At 41.0% G+C, this 17,659-nt stretch overlaps 1 protein-coding gene across 1 annotated transcript in view; it reads left to right on the top strand.

Annotated features, from left to right (window-relative positions):
* Window positions 1-17,659, top strand: part of LOC145404968 (protein O-linked-mannose beta-1,2-N-acetylglucosaminyltransferase 1-like) — a 181,520-nt gene that overhangs the window by 53,853 nt on the left and 110,008 nt on the right. The gene's annotated exons all lie outside the window — the stretch shown is intronic.

The following is a 17,659-nucleotide window of genomic DNA, read 5'->3' as shown; positions in this document are numbered from 1 at the left end:
GATGTACAGGAAATGAGCTACGCTCATGGGGTCCTGTCTGTTTCTCAATACATCAAATTTTGCTTTAACCCGCCACGTCCCAGAGACGTGAATTCACGTCCTCACATGATGTGCACTCATATCCCGGAGACGTAAATTAATGCGGCAATAGTGCAAGGTCCCTAATTTGCACAATTTTCAATTTTCGCGAGTGATTTTTGGCACGTATACACGGGACACCTTCCTCTATTCCTCTACAAGATGCCAAGCAGGGACAATGCCTTACACCGCATAACCACTCCCACCCCCCCTGCACGCCATGGTCTTGTCAATTCACATGTTACCAGTGACCTGGCCAATAAAGACATTCAGGGCCAGAGTGATTCCCCAATCGATGACAATGTGGAGGACAAAGTTTACATAGCATTAGAGGAAGAAACACTTAGAAATGATGATCAGGTAATGTGGCAAAAGAAGGTCAGGAATGGTGATGAGTTAGTGAGTGAAACAATGCTTATAATGCCTATATTACCGTTTGAAAACCAATATACTCTCGTACTACATATAAATTTGTACCAAATAAATAAATAAATACCGTTTATGAGAGGTTTGGAATAGTTATCCTCCCATAGAACTCGTTTTCTTTGCAGCCAGCCTGATAGAAAACCCTGTAAGGTAAGGAGGTACTCCTACCTGGATCGAGTATTTTAAACCTCAGGTGAGCGATTTCTCTATGAATTTTCGATGTTTCTCACCAAAAGCGGATGTTTGAGGCAAAATAAAAAAAGGTCCAAAAATGTCGGGACTGGGGCGTACCACTGCCCAGAAAACGTCGGGATGGGGGGGGGTTAAACTCGTTTAAGTTATTAGACTGGACGATCTCTTTGTCCAGACTATTCCGCAGGTCTGTGCATCTATAAGGAAAACTATATTTCTTGATATCCTTCAAGCAGCTTGGCATCTTCAGTTTCATTCCGTGTCCTCATGTTACTTCGTATCCCATAGAAATAGATCTTCCCTGTCAATTTTATCTACTTCCATCATGGCCCTGAACACTGCAGTCATGTCACCTCTCTCTCACCTTTCCTCTAAGGAACGCAAATTCAGCTTTTCCAGCCTCTCTTTGTATGACATCTGCCAGGCTGGGAACCATCTTGGTTGCTGTTCTTTCTCTCAATCTTGTTTATATCTTTCTCTTTGTATGGGGACCACACTACTGCTGCATATTCTAACCTGGGGCGGATCGTGGCCACTATCAGTTTTTTCATCATCTCTTCATCCATGTAATACAATGCTACTCTTATGTTAGTCAAGAGTTTATATGTCTCTCTAACTGTCTTGTTAATGTGTTTTTCAGGTGACAAACTATCCTGAACCAACACTTCCAAATCTTTCTCTTCTCTTGCTTTTGTGATTGGTTCATTACCCATCAAATAATTCAGTTATGGTCTCTTAGTACTTTTACCCATTTCCAGTAGTTTACATTTTTTTTTGTTGAATTTCACTTCCCACATCCAGCATCAATCATATATCTTATCCAGATCCTCCTGCAGCATTTTACAGTCTTCCTCAACTTCTCCATTCCTCAAGATCTTTGCATCATCAGCAAACAGACTTGCATAACTGTTCATTCCATCTACCATATCATTTACATATATCCGGATCATTACTGGCGCTAACACTGAGCCCTGTGGGACTCCACTTGTTAATTCCATCCATCCAGACATCCTGTCCTTTATTACTGGCCTCATCTGTCTGTCTCTCAAAAAGTCTCTCATCCACTCCAGGAGGTTTCCCTTCAGTACTCCTATCCATCCATCATCCAATCCTACATTGCCCCATGGGAGCTTAGGAGCCTGGGGCTAGGCAGTTGGTCCCGACAATAAAGATGAGAGTGACCAGCCTCACTTATCCCTGAGTGGCATTACATGAGCAGTTAACCCCAACCATCCCTTGGATATAAACCTTCACCAGCTCAATCCGATTGGAGCGCAATAATTACCCACTAAACCACCAGGCGCCAAAATTTGGTTATATGATTACCACCCAGCACAGTAAATGGTTTCCTGGTGTACAGGAAACCATTTGGCTTGTCACTCAGTGTAGAGTCACCCACAGGCAGAAGGAAGAGGAAAGCGTGAAGGATAGAAAGACAGAAGAGGGAGTGTAAAGTCACCAGTAAGCAGAAGGACGAGGAAAGAATGAAGGAAAGAAAGACAGAAGAGGATGGAAGGAAAGAAGGATGGAGGAGAGGAAGGGGCAGACACCCAAAAGCACTACTACATTGAGTGAGTGGATGGTGAGTGCCCCCACCTACCACATAGTCCTCCCACATGCTCCAATTTCCACAATCGTTGCTTATGGGGTACCTTGTCGAAGGCCTTCTCCAAATCTAAATACACACAATCCACCCAACCGTCTCTGTCCTGGAGCACGTCAATCCGTCTTGAGTAAAGGCTCAACAAGTTGGAAACACACGACCTTCCACTTCTGAATCCAAACTGACATTCAGCCAAAATGTTCATCTCTTCCAGATATTTTATCCATCTATCTTTCAGGATTCTCTCGCACAATTTTGCAACCATGCTGATCAGGGACACTGGTCAATAATTCAGGGGTTCATCCTTGTTTCCTTCCTTATGACTGGTACCACATTTGCCCTCTTCTATTCTCGAGGCACTTTCCCCTCTTCCAGAGAACACACAATTAAATTGTGAATCTTATCCACCAGTTGTTTTCTGGATTCCTTCAGTACCCAATTAGAGATTTCATATGGTCCTGGGGCTTTCCCTACATCTTGAGTTCCAGTAATTTATACACTTCCTGCACTTCCACTTTTATATCTTTTATTACCACATTTCTAGTCACTCCCTCCCTTTCCACAAAATCCCTTTCATTATTGAGAACCGATTGGAAACATTTGTTCATTATTTTAGCTTGCTTTGCTGCATCTTTATGGACCTCTCCTTCTACTTTCAGTTTAGTGATTCCTTCCTTTTTTTTCAGTTTGCCATTGACAAATCTATAAAACAATTTGGGTTTTTCCTTACATTTGTCAATTATACCTTTTCCAAAGTTCCTTTCTTCCTCGCTACGTATTCTTGTATATTCTTTTCTAGTTCCTTTATATTTTTCCTTTGTTCTGTTATTACCTCTCTCTCTCCAGTTGTTTCATGCCATGTCCCTCACTTTTTTTGCTATCATACACCTTCTATTAAACCACTCTTTTCTCCCGTTTTCTTTCCCACTTACTCTTGGCACATATTTTTCCACTCCCAAATTATAGAGGTCTAGAAAGATATCCCACTTCTTCTGTATCTCTGTTGTTTCTCTGAATTTTCTCAAATGCACATTTTCTAAATATTTGCTCAATCCTGTAAAGTTTGCTTTCCCAAAGTTGTATCTTCCCTGCCTATAAAGCTTGTCTCTTGGCACCACTTTCCCTATTATCATCTGGAACTCAGTGACCACATGATCACTTTTTCCTTTAGGACACAAATATTTCAAAGATTCAGTTACATCAGGTTCTTTGGTTAGCATTAAATCTAATCAACATCAGGTTCTTTGGTTAGCATTAAATCTAATCTTGCTGGTGTGTCATCACCTCGGAATAGTGTCTCTTCTTTGACCCATTGTGCCATTACATTATGCACTGCTGTATTTAACAGTATAGTGCCCCACGAGTCTTCACTGTCTCCTGAGCCCCATTCCCCTCAGTTCACCTCTTTACAATTAAAATCACCCATTAGAATTATATTGTTGCTTTTATCAGTCACTCTCTGTAGATAACTAACCAGGTCTGACAACATCTGGTATTCATCGTCATTCCATGATCTTGCCTTAGGGGGAACATATACTACTGCCATATCTCTCTTGCCATACTGCCCAGTTTCTAATTTCATATTTATCACTTCAGCCCTACCCTCTCCCATTTCCACAGTATCCACATTTATGTTGTTCTTCACTGCCATCATCACTCCTCCTCCCATTTTTTCTTTTCTGTCTCTTCTCCATAGTTTGTATTTACCATCTCCCACAGGGATATCAATGTCCTCTCTTAGCTTGGTCTCTGCAAAGCACATAACATCTGGTTCATGTACCCTCAAGAAGTCGTTGATTTCTAACCTTGCTGATATTAAACCTTCGACATTAGTACAGTATATGCCACTTTCAAACTTTTTTCGCATTTTATACCCTCTTCTCTTTTCTCTCCGTCGGTTCCACTTCCTCAGTTTCTGATCCATAACTCTCCAATACTACTGCCATATCTCTCTTGCCATACTGCCCAGTTTCTAATTTCATATTTATCACTTCAGCCCTACCCTCTCCCATTTCCACAGTATCCACATTTATGTTGTTCTTCACTGCCATCATCACTCCTCCTCCCATTTTTTCTTTTCTGTCTCTTCTCCATAGTTTGTATTTACCATCTCCCACAGGGATATCAATGTCCTCTCTTAGCTTGGTCTCTGCAAAGCACATAACATCTGGTTCATGTACCCTCAAGAAGTCGTTGATTTCTAACCTTGCTGATATTAAACCTTCGACATTAGTATATGCCACTTTCAAACTTTTTTCGCATTTTATACCCTCTTCTCTTTTCTCTCCGTCGGTTCCACTTCCTCAGTTTCTGATCCATAACTCTCCAATAAAACACTGTCTTTTGTCCCTCCATTCTCTGTTAATTTTATGCCTTTGGTTCTTTTACTAACTCCTATATTTTAGCCCTTTCTTCCTCATTTGCATTTCTCCTTATCCAAACATTTTGAACTCCTCTTTGTCTGATAATTTCCATGTTCTATTGATGATTTCGTTTACCATTACCTGGTACTTAAATTTTACCTTCAGTGACCTCGCCCCTCCTTCATCGTACTTTCCTAACCTAAACACTTCTATAGTCTCTTCTTGAGCTTCATTGTTGCCCTCCATAACTAATGATATTAACTCTTTAACCTTACCCTGTTCTTCTGTTTCTCTTTATATCTTACTGTCATAAGTTTTTCTTTTCCTCCTGAAATTACTGTATATATATATGTACACGTATGCAGGGACGTCATGAAGATACGAGGAGTTAGGTTCCCTTTGGCATAGTCGTAAATGAATTCTCTTATAACGAAACACGTAACTCATGGTAAAATATTGGTTGGGTTGAAGGACCCCATCAAAGGCAAGTTTTCAAGCTAAAATATACGATACCAAATGCAACAAACATATCTATATTACTGAACTGTAGAGAAAGCAACTTGAAAGAACAAATAGTATGCAGATAACATGACTGTACATTAATTAAACATATAAAACATGCATATACTACTCTATAGGTGGTTGTGTTGGAGGTGGGAAGCTGGCGGTCGCCAGCTGAGCAGCCATGTGAGATTCCCAAAGCCATATTATTGTATCTGGCATGTTAAAATTATCACTATTTGATCAAAATTATCACACTCATAAACAAAGGCTTTTCTTCACATAAGTCGGTAATTACTGTGGAATTAATATACTTATATGTGGAGTGATTAATTAAGATTATTGAATTTGTTTAACAGCTAAGTACCTATCAGATTATAGTACAGGTTATCGTAAGAGTTACTAAATCCTACTGTTGTACTAGTCTTACAGTAGACTTGTTAATTTTGTGATCCCCGATTTATTTTTCAGATAATGATATTATGAATGTTATCACATTATCACATGCTTGCTATCGTGTATTGCAACGTGTGCCAAAATATTGCATTTTGCAATAATTATTGCACGTCTGGCAATGCTGCAGCTGAGCAATCCCGCTATTTCTGTCCGAGGTTGAGAGAAAATGGCGGTGACTGTGTTTGCTGGGATGACTGAGTTAGAATCCTTCCACCTCGCCCCAGATTGAATGTCATATCATTGGATTTTCGAGATCGTATAACGAAAGTAGTCCCTAATTTACCCAGGTTGTATCATCGGTTTCGCATATAAGTGGTCATATAACAGGACCTACCCGCATATACATATACATATCTATCTATATCTATCTATCTATCTATCTCTGTCTCTATTTATCTGTCTATATACAGGTAACTCGCACGGAACACGATCTCACGGAACGCGCTCGCAATTATACACGGTAAGGGCTGGGATACATATAAGACAATGTAAGATTAAAAAACCATTATGAAAACTACAAATTAATGCAGGAGAGGCCTTTGAAAGATCAAATCCTCGAACGTCACCGCAACGCGCGGTTTGTTTTGATTACGTGACGATCTAGGCGGGAAATTATTCAGTGAGTGAGACATTCCCGAGTACAGTAGCACAGTATTTGTAAGTTAAATATTTACAGTACTGTACTGTTCTGGTAAGTTTATGTGCAACTTAAAGTACTATTAAATAACGTTAAAGCAAGAAATAAAGTCTTATAACCAGTTTACCTGATAGGCGTCAGAATATTGCCTTTTTTATTTGTTCGTTTTTTCCACAGTACTGTACAGTATTTGTAAGTTAAATATTTACTGTTCTCGTATGTACTGTACTTGTAAGCACTTAAATAAAGTTAAATCATTAAATAAAGCCTTGTAACCAGTTAACCCGAATTATATGATTACCCATGATCGGCGTCAGAATATTGCCTTTTTTGTTTGTTCGTTAAACTCTTACTGTACTGCTTTTCTACAGTACTGTATTTGTAAGTTAAATATTTACTGTTCTGGTATGTACTTGTAAGCAATTAAAGCATTAAATAAAGCCTTGTAACCAGTTAACCTGATTTATATGATTACTCATGATCGGCGTCGGAATATTGCCTTTTTTGTTTGTTCGTTAAAGACTTATAATAAAAGAAAAATACATTTTTGTCTTGGTATCTTTACCTATTTGCTCAGGTTTGCTGTAATGGTTTGGATCATTTGATGCAATGCAACTTGTAGAAAACTGTGAATAAACTTTCGGGAAGTGAACGAAAATCTGGGACATGAGAATGACCTTGACTTCACTCTCTCATGTATCATCTGTCAGTTCACCACCTGCTATCGTGATGAGTGGATGTACGATTTTTTCGCTCGTGGCCATGCCTAACCACGCATAGGTACAACCATTATCTCGACCCAGACAGAAAATACAATCTTTTTCCTCCCTTGCAAAACACAAACAACCACCCTGTTTACGAGACAGCAATATATATTGCAAAAATAACAAGGTAAAATGATAAAGATGAACGTAAAATGATAGAGAAAGATGAACATGTTATGACGGAAGAAGTACGTTTTCCCCGTCTGTAAACGTATTTATTTCTGCTTTGTATCTGTATTCGTAATAATTAGACTTATTGTTAGTTCTGAAACTGCATTACAATTCTATTTTTAGCCATTCTCGTGGTGTGGGAGCTGGAAGTTGTGACACAACTTCCTTATTGCTAATCGGACTGACCCTCCACTTTATTCTCCCGTGGCAGAGTCTAGCCTTGGAGGACGTGCAGTTTTCTCATTTAGGACTGAAAATTCAACTCTTTCGCTCCCTTTTCCAAGCATGGGCACAACGATAACGTAAAAAAAACTCGAAACTACCATAAATATATATCAAAAAGGTGAAAATGTATTCATAACATTTTTTTTTTTTTCAGCCATTCCTAACAGATTATGTACTGAAATCATTCGATATCACAGTACTGCACTTCTAAGTTAAATATGTACTGTTCTGGTATGTACTTGTAAGTTAAAGCACTGGTACCAGTTAACCTGATTTATATGATTACCTATGATCGGCGTCGGAATGTTTCCTTGTGTTTATGTACAGTATTTGTGTGTTGAAGTTTTGCTCTGGAGTACTGTATTTGTGAGTTATAACATTAAATAAACCTTCTAACCACTTAAAGTGCTTTCTAGTGATTACCAGTGACAGATAACAGCAAAACAACACAACGGGGTCTAGGGAGCAAAATATGGAGTAGTTTAAATATACGCGATTTCGCACCTAACACGGCACGGTAGGAACGAAACCCACGTGTTCCGTGCGAGTTACCTGTATACATACATACTGTATACCTGGAAACCATGTACTTTGCTGGGTGTTAACTATAGAACCAAATTATGGCGCCAGGTGATTTAGTGGGTAATAAAGACACTCCAATTGGATTGAGCCTGCTCAGGTTTATATTCAAGGGGTCGTTGGGATTTATTGCTCATGTAATGCCCCTTAGGGATGAGCGAGGCTGGTCACTCTCATCTTAAAATTCGGGACGAACTTGCCCAGCCCCGGACTCGTATGCTCCGCATGGGGTGACTTGGTGGATAGATGGATTTTACATTTTTCAGGGTAATGCTGTATGGCTTTTATCAGTTTAGGATAGATATCTCTGGACATGATGGGTTAAGTACTTGAATTTTTATATATTAATTATTTTTCTTTGTAAGTAAAACTTATTAGGTTAATGTTTATCTTATTACAGCCATTAAGTGTGCCTTTTTATGATGCCTTGTTAGTGTTTAGATACCTGTATTCCTTGAGATATACAGGTATTACTCTATTTTTGCCTGTAGTTTGTAACTACCATCATTTCCCAACTTCTGCTGTTCCCCCTCAACTCACATGGTCCCTTTGCCTCACTTCTTTTTTCTCCAGGTACCTTCATACCACCTCTTTCTCCTTTCTGCCTATCTGTTTTTCTTACCTTCATGCCTCATTTTCTGTTCCCAAATTTCTTCTCTCCATTCGCCTACACTCAACCTGGTCTCCTGCTTCTATTCTTTTACTGTCCTCAGCATTTACTCTCCTACCTCATTCCATACCAACTTTCAGTGCTGGGCAGCTGCACACCAAGTGGGAGGTCCGCACCCGCACTTTGTTACCTGCACTTCTGTACACCTTTAAGTTTTCGCACTTCTGCACCCGCATCCTATTTATATATCTGCCCATCTGTATCTATATATCTATCTATCTATCTGTCTATTTATCTATCTATATATATATATCTCTCTCTACAGTATTTATATATATATGTATGTATATATTGGAGCCTCTGTGGTACAGTGGTAGAGAGTGCGTTTCGTACACGGGTGAACCAGGGTTCGCGCCCGCCAGGGTAATAAACTTTGGGAGTGTTCACCCAGCCACGTACTGCATTGGCGGATACAAGGGGTGCTGTGGTTGAACCAGTGTCACATACTATAAAGTATGCTTGCACCTAGTCGGCTTGTGTGGGCCTATTACACTTGGTTCACAGACTACACACGCATCCAAAGCCACTCCAACAGTACAATTACACTTACAAACACTTCTCACCCTACATACAATCTCTACTAGACAGCCTAAGCCACTTGGTAGAGATACATTGGCTGTATCGTCCCGACTTCGGTCGGGATAGGCCGGTCCTGCAGTGGATACTCAAACGGCTGATGATGCTGATGATGATATACACTGGGTTGTGGTGGGTGGGGGTGCTCACCATCCACTCACTCAATGTAGTGCTGCTGTTGGGTGTCTGCCCTTTCCTCTCCTCCATCCTTCTTTCCTTCCATCCTCTTCTATCTTCCTTTACTTCATTCTTTCCTTGTCCTTCTGCCTATGGGTAACTTTACACTTCCTCTTCTGTCTTTCTTTCCTTCATTCTTTCCTCTTCCTTCTGCCTGTGGGTGACTCTACACTGAGTGACAAGCCAAATGGTTTCCTGTACACCAGGAAACCATTTACTATGCTGGGTGGTAACCATATAACCAAATTATGGCACCTGGTGGTTTAGTGAGTAATTAATGCTCTCCAATTGGATTGAGCCGGTGAAGGTTTATATCCAAGGGGTGGTTGGGGTTGATTGCTCATGTAATGCCACTCAGGGATGAGTGAGGCTGGTCACTCTCATCTTAAATGTCGGGACCAACTGCTTAGCCCTGGACTCCTATGCTCCTCATGGGGCAATGTAGGATTGGATGATGAATGGATGGAAATATACAGTGGGCTTGCCTACTGTGCGAAGTCAGAGTGCACGAATTGCATTGTGCGTGAGTGACCAAAAATCATAACCAAAAACCTTGAATGCGTGAGCTTACCTCACAGAACACGAGGTAGAGGCAAGAAGTGGCTCAAAAATGCCATTTTCCATTAGTACACGACCCCACCCCCAAACAACGCACCAATAGTGACATAGAGGCTCATGGGGAAATTGCTCAAGAGGAGTCTACAGTAAGAACTCGCCAATAACAACTTCGACAATAACGTTTTCGGCCATAATGGTAAGTTAAAATAGATACCCACTTTCTATGATAATGATGGTTATTTTGTGAATACCAAGTTGTTATACTGCCAGTATGTCCATAACAAGATGAGAAATGAAACAGACAAGCAAGAAGAGGTGAAAGAAATTGCCGAAAATGTGAGCAGTAGCGAGGAGGAGAGGGAGGATCCTCCCCTCACCACCTAGCCTGACTTGCCCGCCACCGTCCCCTCCTCCTCCTCCACTGCCGCACCTGACTCACCAGCCGCCTCCCCCTCCACCTCCAAAGCCCCAACTGACTCACCTGCTTCACATGGCATACCTGCAACCCCCACCATAATGACTGTTGCTGCATTCTGGAAGGAATGTACCATTCGACAGGCCGTAGATTTCGTCGTCAAAGCCTGGAAAAATACAAAATTGGCAATCACTAAATAAGAGTGGTGCAGCCGGGGTGGCAGCGGTGGCACTCTAAGTGTGTTGCCGTGCCTCGGAACCCCTGTTTTTTAAGTCCATCAGGCCTGTTGTCTACTGTTGTTAAGGTGACTGCCCATATTTTTGTTATTGTAGCTATATCTGTAGTACAGTATCCGAAAAATTTGACCTTTATTGTGTCTCTAAGGGCCAAAAAATGTCCAGGTATGAGGGGGTACCGTCCATATGTTATTTTTCCTAAAAGATTATGTATTCTCAGTGTGCAGTTTCACAGTGCATGAGGACCAGGACCACCCAATCTCTCGCACACTGTGCGAGCCCACTGTATATATGCTGTATATAGTGTGTATATATATATATATATATATATATATATATATATATATATATATATGTGTATATATATATATATATATATATATATATATATATATATATATACAGGGAAGAAATAAACAGGAGAAGACAGACGCTCATAACAAGCTACACACATCAGGCTCAAGTTGGTGAAATAGCGGAACCATCGACATCGTCTGCTCCTGTTCCTGTTGAGGATGAAGAGGATGCAATGTCAGAAGTGTCAGCATTGAACTTTGAAGGATTTATGGCCGAAGTGAGTGACTTTGATGCTCCTGGGGAAGGTGATCAAGAGGAGTCTGCGGAGGGAAGTGTTGGTGCGGTGGGGAGTGCGGTGCTGTAAGTGTTGCCGCGCCTCAGAACCCCTGTTATTTAAGGTCATCAGGCCTGTTGTCTACTGTTGTTAAGGTGACTACCCATATTTTTGTTATTGTAGCTATAGCTTTAGTACAATGTCTGAAACATATGACCTTTATTATGTCTCTAAGGGCCAAAAAATGTCCAGGTATGAGGGGATACCGCCCATATGTAATTATTCCCATAAGATTATGTATTCCTAGTATGCGAATTCCCAGTGCGCGAGCTCGTGCACCGCCCAATCTCTCGCGCACTGTGCGAGCCCACTGTATGTGTATATATATATACAGTAATCCCGCATTTTTTGCGGATTTTTTGTCTACGGTTTTGCCCTCTCACGGATTTTCTTAGCATTAATAAGTTCAACTAAAATATCCTTGAATATACAGAAAACAAAAAATTTGAAATTCCCGCAACTTCCAATTGTAGCGCGGTAAACTCACGCCACCCTCTGTCCCTTTCCCGCGGCCCCTCTGCCAGTGTTACCATATCTAGCATAATTTTATTCTTTTAGCATAATTTTGATAAAATTTTCGAGTCTGGAATATTTTTTAGCATATTAGAAGTTTTAGCATCATTCTAGCATAATTTAGAATGGAATGGAATATTTTTGGAATAATTTTATAAAAGCTACAAATCAGAGAGAGAGAGAGAGAGAGAGAGAGAGAGAGACGAATAAGGTAAGAAGATGTAAGGTTTGAATAGTTGGTTACTTTCAGTTTGGGCTTGGTTGGGTTGGATTAGGTTAGGTTAGGTTGGATTAGGCTAGGTTAGGTTTTAGGTTAGGTTCGGTTTGGTTCGGTTAGGTTTGGTTAGGATAAGTTTGAGCTTTGTATTTTACCCATGAAACCTAGGTTTTTCCGATGGATTTTGGTATGATTCATTCGATTTTCAGCTTCATTTCAGTGGGAAATGACCATTTTCTGTGTTTCTCCCCCTCCCTATAACCCCCGATTCCCCAAAGATCCCCCATTGTTGCAGGGGGATGGGGGGGGTCATATCTCAAAATCTGGTTATTTCCGACGGAAATGATGCTCAAAATCGAATGAATCACATCAAAATCCATCAGAAAAACATAAGTTTCGTGGGAAAAAGCAGTATGGGCAGAAAACCGATATTTACCCTCTTACTGTATGTAGGTTATTTTAATATTTTCATAGTAAACAGTACATAATTAATATATAGCATGAATATGTATAGAATTTTATCATTTAGCTTCAAGTTAGCATAATTCATTTTTTACTTGGAACAAATTTGCTCAATCTAGCATAATTTTTTCACTGCCCTAGCATAATTTCGTTGTTTGGGTATGGCAACACTGCTCTCTGCCCCGCATAATCCTCAGTCCACGCCTGACTGGCTCACGTGTCTGGTGTTCTTGTAACCGTACTATGATATGAGCCTCTTGCCTCCCACTTGCTTTCCACATGGCCCCAGGACGTAAGCCAGCCTCACCAAAGGCTAATAATACAATTAGTAAGAACTCCAAAGTGACAAAACGATCAAGAAAAGTTATGACCTTAGCAGAGAAAATTGTGTTACTGGACAAGCTAAGAAGCGACCGTACGAGTGTTTGCTATCACCAGTTAATGCATCTTTTCATTTTGTACCGTTTTGTGAATAAATGTGTAGATAATTGTGTATTACAGTACGGTGTTTACGTTTATCCTTCATAATGGAGTATGTGCTTTCAATCTTGTAAGAAGGTATTTCGGGATGAGTATGGAGGTTTCGGAACAATTCGCAGTCACAACAAACACAAGATAATTCGCCTTCATTAATGAAGATAGCTATGGGTGACGCTAGAATATAATTCAAAGGCGACTACAGCGAGGAAGAAACAGGTTAATTATTGACTAAAGGTGCAACTAATAAATAATATCCAGAACCTACGCTACTGAACATAGACACTTTTGGATCCCCCTGAAATATAGTTATTAAAGTATTGATTAATTAATAATAAGTATATTTATCAAAGTATTGATTAGTATATTTATAGAATGGCGGGGAATCGTCCAGGGTGCGAATTGTTCTGAAGGGGAATCGTCCATGTTTTGAAGGGGAATTGTCTGACGGCGAATTGTCTTGCAATCAGTATGGACGTGGACTGTGTGATGGGCAGCATGGTGGACACAAGTGCAAGATTCAATTGTTAATAGAGTATTCGCGATTTTAAATTTTCGCGGGGGTTACAAGAACGTAACTGCCGCGAAATATGCGGGATTACTGTATATATATATATATATATATATATATATGTATAAAATATATATACAGTATATATATATATTCATTCATTGCCAGACGCCATGTATCCCAGACGGGGTGGCCAATGGCTTAGAGTTAATTGTTTTACAGGGAGGGGCACTAATCCTCCACCAACCCCACTTGACACGTATATTTATATATATATATATATATATATATATATATATATAGTACCCTCGCGTCCAACACGGTAATATTGTCATGCACGGATCCCGTGTTGGACCAAAAACATGTTGGACAAACAACAGAGCTTATGGGGAAAAATGAATTACATCAGCAACCCTAGGAAACGTCACCCTAAATACCTACCATATACCTATACATGTATTGGTACTACTGTAATTTTAATAAATGATAATCTACTATGAATGATAACTAACCTTTTAGGATAATGTTGGTGGGCTTGCTGGGAATGGAAGGTGATATCCTAGACTAGGTAGTCCTACTGGGTCCCTGGAGGATGGCTGCTGGCGTCACTAGCGGGTAATGGCTGCTGCTCCTCCTCAACCTCCCTCATAAATTCTTTGAAATTCCTCTCCACTTTCTTCTGCCTCTCGATGAATTCCAGCTTGGCTGCCTGAGGGAGGTGCCGCCGCTTCTTGGGGTTCTCAGAAGGCTTCCTAGGCATCGTGAGCAGGGTAAAATACAGTAGCATGGGCAGAAAATGCAGCGAGAAAAAAGCACTGTCCAATGCGAATTATGCAGCTGAGTGGCACTGTGGCGGGAGAAATTTAAACAAAACCACGTGAGAGCAGAAGCGTTTTTCATTGGGCAACATCACGATCTCATCACGATAGTGGGCGGGGGAGGCTACTTGATCGGAAGTTTTGATTGGTTGTCAGCGTCACGGGAACGTCCAGTATGACCATGTTGGACCAGGGGTGATCGTGCTAGAGGCGAACTCTGCGGATTTCGCCCACTTCTCGGAGCTTCGTCAGTGTTATGCTTACGCACCCGTTTTACAGTACTTAAATCATATTAAATCGTACTAATTTTTTGCTCTCCGTGCTGGACGCGAATCGTGCTGGACTAACGCGTGTTGGACATGAGGGTACTGTATATATATATATATATATATATATATATATATATATATATATATACAGCTACTGCAAATTGACTTAGGACCTCCCCCCACTAGGTTTAAAAAAACACAGAAATCATACTATTACACAATGTTTGTTCATGAAATGCCATTCATTAATATGAAATCATGTGTCCCTTGTATTTCAGGACCAGTTGGATGTGTTCTATCACCCCCTGGTCCATTGGCTGAAGTAAGGCAGTCGTGTTAAGACGTAAAAATATTGTCCTTATTTTTCCATCCTTGGAACACAATTTAGCAGTGGAAGGGTGGGCTGGGGTGTTGTCATGGAGGAGCACAGCCTTAACATCCTCCTTACTGATGCCAAACAAGTTCTGGTGCTGCCGAACGGAGAGGTCAAAACTGTGATGAAACCAGTCGGTTATAATCTCTGGGTTGAACCAGCCAGAAGGGTTGCTGTGGTATTCCGTAGGAAGCTTCTCCGTAATATCTTTCAGAGCCCTTGGGTTCCTACTCTTACCCACAACAACTGGTTTCAGGTGGTGAGACCCGTCGGTGATTGTGCACGCCAGCACCGATACATGAACCTTCGCACTCTTCCTCCCCGGAGTGCTGCTTATTGTCTTGGAGGCCTGCATATTTTGGGGGAGTGACTTCCAAAAAAGACCAGTTTCATCAGCGTTGTAGATTTGGAAGTCGTGGAGGCCATCCTTCTTCCTCAGCTGACGAAAGTGGTTTATGAAGGGGTCCACTGCGTCAGCATCGGCACTGAGAAGCTCGCCTGTGATTGCCATATTCACAATGCCGTGACATCGCCTAAAGCGGCACAGCCAGCCATCACTGCACTTGAAATTCTCATGGCCTAAGTGACGAGCAAGCCTCTGCGCCGCATGTTGAATATCAACATCATGAACAGGGACACCCTCTCTCCTGCGTATACCATTTGTGCACTGTCTCGTCGAGATTTTCCATAGGAAGTCATCGCTTGTGGCACAGTTCCTTCCCCTTCTTGCTGGCTTCCACTGCTTTCATGGCCTCCTTCACCTCCTCTTTCCCCTTGATGAGGTCATCGACTGTAGTTTTCTGGAGGTTGTATTTATTCATGAGTTGACTTTGTGTTGCCTTTTCCTCAAACTCCTGAATGATTTTGTACTTCTCAGTCAGGGAGAGACTCTTCCTCTTCCCCTTGCATGAGGAGGAAGGGCTAGTTGATTTTGAAGCCATTTTTGCCGTTGGTACGAAGAGTTGATAGGTCACACGTGGTACGAGAGGACATGCACGTGAGAAAGGTAAGGCCAGAGAGAATCAGATGGAGCGAATACTATGTACAGACTGAGAAAGACCCAGCGTGGAAAGGGGTGAGGTGCACGAGCTAGCTAGCCTACGTGACTTGTTGTACAGGCGTTCCCTCAGTGGTGAGTCGTGGGAGCCAGATGCAACGCGAACTTCCGCTGCATACACCGAACAAAGATGGCTATTTCTGGCAGAAGTTCGCTCTGGGAATTGTGGGTCGCGAACTTCTGCCGCATACACCAAACAAAGGTTACTATATCTGGCGGAAGTTCGCACTGGAAATGGTGGGTTGTTAAATCCGAAGTTTGCTATTAAAGGGTTTGTTATATCGAGGGTTTACTGTATATATGCAGTATATATAGGGTATATATATATATATATATATATATATATATATATATATATATATACATATATATATATGTATAGTATAACCTCATTATAACGGACTAATTGGGGCCCAAGGCAATCCGAAAAAAGCAAAATTTCCAATAAAAGAAACATCCGGACTTCACCCTGCAAACCCCAACTTTTTCTGACATAGCAGACATTTGTCCAGATCACACCAATGGTTTTAAACTGTTTTCAGTACCATTGCAGTACTGTACTGCATTATACTGTATATTCACTGTAATAATCAAATGGTATACTACTGTATATATAATAATGCAGTACCGTACTGTGCACTGATGAACATGTCTTTTATTTACTCTATTTTGGTGAACATAGCTGAAGTGGTCAGGCAGTGTGGACTGCTTCTGGTATTATCGGACTTTTTCCAATATTTAAGAATTTAGTCCAGTAACTCCTTGATTCCGATAAAAGCGAATTCCGGTCTATTGAAGTCCGTTATATTGAGGTTTTACTGTATAAAGTTTTATCACAAGGAAATATATAAATTTTTATTGTTCTATTAACCCATCACATCCCAACGATGTATGGGTACGTCATCTTTTTTCACGCTGAGACCCGACAACGTACTGATACATTCTGCAATTGCAAGGTCCATTATTTGCACATTTTTCAAGTTTCACGGGTGATTTTTGGTAGGCTTGTGTGGGAGACCTTCCTCTACCAGCTGCCAGGCAGCGACACTGCCTGACCCCGCGTGACCCTCGTACATCATTGTCTCAGCAACTCACTTGTTAGCAGTGACCTGGCTAGTAAAGACATGTTGTGCCGCGGTCTCTCCGACAATGAAATTCAAGCCGCCCATGATGCCTTCACAGGCGAGAGTGATTCCCCAATTGATGACGATGTGGAGGACAAAGATTACATGGCGCCGGAGGAAGAAACAAGTAGTAGTGATGAGGAGGTACCGTCACCAAGGAAGGTGCGGTGTGTTGATGTGTTCAGTGAGTGAAACAACACTTATATCATCTATATTATTGTGTGAAAACCAACATATTCTTGTACTACACATAAATTCGTACCAAATGAACAAATATCTACCTATTCTGAGTGTTTTTCAATAGTGGTTTTTCGTAGAAAACATGACAGTAGCAGTGCGCGCCCAGAGAAGACAATACTAGGTGTTTGAAGGGACACCTGTATAGCGCACTTATAAGCTCAGGTAAGCACTACTTTTGTTTTTTTCCAATGTTTCTTATAAAAAGCGAAGGTTTGAGCCAAAACAATATTTTTTGAAAATCTGCCAGGATTGGGGGGAGGGGGTCATTGGTGAGAAATCATCCAGGATGAGACGGGTTAATACATTTTTCATTCATTGCCAGACGCCATGTATCCCAAAC

This window comes from Coenobita brevimanus, chromosome 65 (assembly GCF_032717465.1).
Source record: "Coenobita brevimanus isolate Jiangsu-jjx chromosome 65, ASM3271746v2, whole genome shotgun sequence".
NCBI classification, from domain to species: Eukaryota; Metazoa; Arthropoda; class Malacostraca; order Decapoda; family Coenobitidae; genus Coenobita; species Coenobita brevimanus.
This window is presented reverse-complemented; position numbering and strand designations above follow the sequence as displayed.